The 5,595-nt window shown below is 43.6% G+C and overlaps 2 long non-coding RNA genes and 1 gene segment (V, D, J or C); 2 read left to right on the top strand and 1 right to left on the bottom strand.

The window, feature by feature from the left end:
- Window positions 1–1,820, top strand: part of LOC111813057 — a 24,842-nt gene extending 23,022 nt beyond the window's left edge. The window contains exons 2-3 of the long non-coding RNA XR_002818395.1: window positions 1,087–1,096; window positions 1,751–1,820. This is a non-coding gene — a long non-coding RNA (uncharacterized LOC111813057). The remainder of the gene's footprint in view (window positions 1–1,086; window positions 1,097–1,750) is intronic.
- LOC101562402 overlaps window positions 1–5,595 on the bottom strand; it is a 271,529-nt gene that overhangs the window by 27,459 nt on the left and 238,475 nt on the right.
- The window catches only part of LOC111813058, a 137,579-nt gene that overhangs the window by 23,661 nt on the left and 108,323 nt on the right, over window positions 1–5,595 (top strand). The window lies entirely within an intron of this gene.

Below are 5,595 nucleotides of genomic sequence, written 5' to 3'. Positions count from 1 at the left end.
CTGGCATGTGGTGCTGGGGGCCTGAACCGCGGTCCCTGTGCTTTGCTAAGCTTGTTCTAAGTAGGTGCTTTAGACCACTGAGCCATCTCACCAGCCCCAATCTCAGAGTTTTAAATCTGGGAAGCTCGATGCATGTCATGAAGCTCTAAGCACGTCATCTGTCCATTATTGTCTCCACATATTGAAAACAGGCTCATACAGAACATTTTTGTGCAACATTGTTTCTGTCACCCACCTAAGGGGCCCCAGTGCCCTTGTAGTCGTTAGAATCCACCCTTACACCCAGCCCTTCTGAACCAAGTGCAGCACACAAGCCATACTCCAGGCTACAGAGACTACACTCATTGTCAGTGTGAAGTCAGGTAGGAAGCTGCGGAGGAAGATGAGGTGCTGGAGCCAGCGTCGGAGAGCTGGACTGTGCGGCTCTGAACGTGCAGGAGCAGGGCTACTGGCCAGGGTATGCGCGAGCCCTGGAGCAGCGAGACAGCCAGGGACAGATGCCCACCTGGAGGCTGTACAGGGGGCTGAGCCTGAGAGCGACTGGGCTTCAGCCCACCGAGTTTGAGCTATAAAATGATGAGATTCCTTTTTTTTTTTTAAATGAATTTTATTGGTAGCTTTTGACCTACATACTTATCATTTGGAATCTGCACCTATACGTAACACTCCGTAGTTATTCTACTCCCATTCTCTTCCTTTCAATCCTTTCTCTCTCCATTTACAGAACATTGTTTATATTGTCTTCCTGCCATTCTTTTTCATTTGTATCCCATCCCCTTCTCTCCCATCCCCATGCCCCCTCCCTGTTCACCTTCCCACTGGGACATTTTCTTCCTCCTGCCCAACATCTACCCTCCATTCTCATCCTTATTTATCCTTTGGTTTCTCACAGAGGGTTACAATGCAAAATTTAGAGTGTGGCTTGTAGTTCACTTAAAATTGTGTTCTCAAGATGTATCCACCTACCTAAAACTGTCTCAGGTTTATCCTCCTTCATGGCAGAGTAGTATTCCACTGTGCTTACGAACCGCATTTTCCTTAGCTGTTAATCTAGTAAGGAGCAGATGGGCTGGTGCCAAGATTTAGGTATCGTGCAGTGTGCCACTTACCCGGGTGTGCATTTATTGCTGTGACCCAGTTCAAATGTGAGCATCTGAAATAGACACTTCTTAGATTAAGGAAATCCAAACAGCAAATAAATTCATGAAAGAATGATCAACACCACTGGTCATTCAAGAAATGCAAATTAAAGCAACACTGAGATTCCATCTCACTCTAGAAAGAATGGCTAACATCAAGAAGGCAACCAATAACAAATGCTGCTGAGGCCATGGGGAAGTAGGCACCCTGCTCCGCTGTTGGTGGGAGAGCAAATTGGTGCAGCCACTGTGGAAATCAGGACGGGGATGCCTCAGAAAGGTAGGACGAGGTGTTCCAATTGACCCAATTATTTCCCTTTTAGAGATCTTCCAAAAGAGTTAAAATGATGAATTCTTATGTTAAAGCCACAGAGCTTACAGTAAACTGATACATAAAAGATGGAAACTAACACAGAAGTCTTTACTACATTTCTCATATACACTTCCCATAACAAAAGGATAAAGAGATACAGGGATTCCTTATTTTCTACTAAGGTCTGCAGAACCTTTCATGCATAGAGCAGGGCACAGTGTCTCAGGTGACCCTGAGGCAGCTGGGGAGACCCTGAGAGGAAGTTTATGTTCGAGTCTGAATCACTGTGGGAGGGGAGCTATAACTCTGCAGACAGTAATAATCAGCCACATCATCAGCCTGCAGGCTGCTGATGGTGAGAGTGAAATCCTTCCCAGACCCACTGCCACTGAACCGGTCTGGGACCCCAGATGCCCTGGTGGACGCGTAGTAGATGAGCAGTCTGGGAGACTGTCCTGGTTTCTGCTGGTACCAGGCTAAGTAGTTCTTCTTGTCACTGCTGTATAGAAGGCTCTGGCTGGCCTTGCAGTGGATGGTGGCGCTCTCTCCAGGAGACACTGCCAGGGAGGTTGGAGACTGGGTCAGCACGATGTCACTGCAGACACCTGCAAAAAGGAATGAATAACAGTTGCACATGCATATACATATGAGATTTTCCTCATATAAATACTGCAATTAAACATTTAAAATACACTTTCTAGTGCTATTCTGAGATAGCCCATATTTGAATTCACATTAGTAATGGCGTTCTTCCCCACTTCTTTTTAAAGTTATTTTCAACTCTACAAAGATATCACTCTGAGATGTTGATGGAACGTTGCAATTTCTCACCAGAGACGCAGCAGAGCAACAGAGCCAGGAGGACTGGGGTCTGGGACACCATCTTGCTGCCCCCTTTGGTGTGATGCAGGTCAGATGGCACTGTAGAGGCTTTAATAGAATCAACAGGGCTGGTGGGCGTGGCCTATGCACAGGAACCAGCAGATAAGGTAGCAAGGGGCGGGAGCTGTGCAAGTATCTGGCTAAATTCCCAGTCAAAAATACCATCATGTTTGGATGACCACAAAGAACGCAAGAGCTCAATTTAGAAGCTTTAATATCGCAAAACCACTAGATGGCGGTACATTGATTGCTTCGTGTACACTGAACCATTCCTACATTCCTGGATGAATTTGACTTGCTCCTGATATTTAACCTTCTCAGTGATTTGCTGAATTCTGTTTGCTGGTGTTTAATTATTAGAGAGTTTTTGCATCTATGTTCGTTAGGGAGATTGGCCTGTTGTTCATGGTTTGGTTGAGTCTTTCTTTGGTTTTGGTATCAGGGTAATATTTTCCTCTAGGGGTGAGTTAGGGAGAATGGTTTCTCTTTCAATTTCGTTAAAGACTTTGAGAAGAACTGGTGTTAAATCTTCTCTAAATTTCTTGTAAAATTCAGCTGCAAACCTATCAGGAACTGAGCTTTTCTTTGTTGGTAAGTTTCTAATTACATTTTCAATTTCATTGGTACTGAGTTATGTAGGATTTTTATATCTTCTTTATTCAGCTTTGCTAACTCATACATATCTAGAAACTTGCCCATATCTTCTGTGTTTTCTTTTTCTTTTCTTCTTTCTTTCTTTCTTTTGTATCTTAGGGAAGGGTCTACAGGGTGTTCAGGGTCTCACTACTAGATTTGACTCGTAGTGATCCATCTGTTTATAGTCTCCCAAGAGCTGGGACTACAGGCGTGCACCACCACGCCCAGTCTCAATTGCTGTCTCAGGGTGCCCTGGGCGCGGGGCTGGCACAGCAGGCCCAGGGATCGAATCCCGGGTTCCTGCACCTGCTTGCAGGTACTTTAATCCGCTGAGCTATTTGGCTGGCTCCTTCTTCTGTGTTTTCCATCCTATGAGTGTAAAGCTTTTCAAAGGAGGTATTGATGATCTTCTGAATTTCCACAGGATCTGTAGTGATTTTACCCTTTTTTTCCTTACTAAGCATGAATTTGAAGTTTTTCTTTCTTTTTTTTATTTTGATAAGATTGGCTAGGGATTTATCAATTTTAATTATTTTCTCCTTATACCTTCTCTTATCTATCAGCTCTTCCATCTTACAGTTTGCACTTATTTTTTGCCTCTGTCTTTCTACCTCTTCCTCTCTTTTATACATAAACTGCTCAGAGTAATCTAAGATCTGCAGTGTTTTAGCACATTGCGTTAACGTTCCTGCCCGCCAAGAGTTGCTGTATGGTGCTGCTCATACAGCATTAGTGGGGTCACGGATTGTGCTCCAGTTCTGTTTCCTCTCTCACGATCCACCTAACGGTATGGTGTGTGTGTGTGTGTGTGTGTGTGTGTGTGTGTGTGTGTGTGTGTTACTGGGGATTGAACTCAGGATTGTGTGCTTGCCAGGCAGGCACTTATTCTAGTGAGCTGTCTCCCCGGCCCTCACAGTCCACCTAGATCTCCCCTGCCACTCTCTTACCTCCCTTCCCCTCCCCTGGCGCTGTCACAGTGCCCTCCCCTCCTCTCCCCTTCTTTTTATATAGAAGCTGTTATTAAAACTTAATCTTTCTGTTTTTTGCTAGTTTACAGTCTATTGAGAACAGTGTGTCTATAAGCAAGTGTGGATGAGTTTTCTCCAATGTCTCACATTGACCTGCTAAGTTCTCCTTCGCCAAAATGTGTTGCTTAGGTCTTTTAGTTAGGTTTTCTCCTACACATAAATTGAATAGAGTCTTCATACAGACTGCACTAGTTTTCCACTGATAAATCTCTCCCTTTCCTCTTTTCTTTCTACTCTCATTTGTATCCTGTCAAACACCCACTCCTCCCCCTTTATGCATGTAAAAATGTCAGTAAGCACTGATTTCTTCCTTCTGTCAGACTTTCTTTTTAGTCACCTATTTTTCTCAATCTTTCTTTCTTTCTTTCTTTCTTTCTTTCTTTCTTTCTTTCTTTATTTCTTTCTTTCTTTCTTTATTGTGGAACTGGGGATTGAACTCAGGCCCCTGAGCTTGCCAGGCAAGCGCTTATTCTACTGAGCCATCTCCCCGGCCCCCTTTGATTTATTTTTAAATCCTTTTTACCTTGTATCTTAGAGCCTTTTCTCAACCATTTGTAATCTTTTGTACTCTTGTATTATTGTAAGAGTTCAAAACTTGATAAACGAGCTCTGCATCAGACACATCTAGGATTGGTTCTTTTCAGGTGGATATTACCAGTGACTGTCCTCTGTTCACAATTCAGTGGTAGGAATCTCTACCAGCAGGTTTTTCTACCCCAGCTCAACATCATTCTCTGGCATTTAACAATGAAAAATGAGACAATTAAATGCCTCCAAGTTTTTAACTCCCCTAATGCTATCTGATAGGTAGTAAAGTGGAGAAAGTGTCCAGGAAAGAACTCATAAAACAAACGGTTAAATGTTTGAGGAGATCAGAAAAGAAGCCAATTTCAATGTTCAAAGAACTCAAAGATGATATAAATAAGCAGATGAAAGTTTTAATCAGTAAGAGGTTCAATAAGCTTAAAGAAGCCTCAAACAGCTGACTGAGTTGAATACAATAATTCAAGGTACAGATGCACACCCTAGTAAAGAATTTATGGTCATGATAAAGAATAAAAAAAGCACACTAAAGCACAACCCCTGGAAATGAAAAACCCAACTAAAGCCTTGGCAGCAGATCTGACCAATCGGAAGAGAGCTTATCAGAACTCGAGGACAAGAATGGTGCAGTGGATGACCCAGTGCTACTCTTTGGAACAACAAAAAATTAATGAGAAATTGACTGGAGAGTTCTTAGATGACTCTGGAAGACAACGTAAAATTGTGGAACTTCATGCAGTGCTTGCCCCTCCCCCCGGGTGCGCTGAGCTGGTGACAGAGTCCAGCTGTGGTGGCACTCGCCTGTAATTGCAAAGCTGGTGAGGCTGAAGACAGCAGGCTCACTGGAAGTGCCAGCTGCGTAGTGAGACCCTGTGCGCGCGCACACACACACACACACACACACACACACACAGACAGTGTTTCTGTTTTAATATTTAAATCTTTGATCCATTTTGACTGTAGCTTTGTGCATGGTGTTAGGCATGGGTCCAGTTTTAGCCTTCAGCATGTGGAAAGCTAGTTTTTCCAGCACCATTATTTCTGTTGGCCTATG

This window comes from Octodon degus, unplaced genomic scaffold (assembly GCF_000260255.1).
Source record: "Octodon degus isolate 3935 unplaced genomic scaffold, OctDeg1.0 scaffold00162, whole genome shotgun sequence".
NCBI classification, from domain to species: domain Eukaryota; kingdom Metazoa; phylum Chordata; class Mammalia; order Rodentia; family Octodontidae; genus Octodon; species Octodon degus.
Note: the sequence above shows the minus strand (reverse complement) of the source record. Positions and strands in the feature narration are given on the sequence as shown.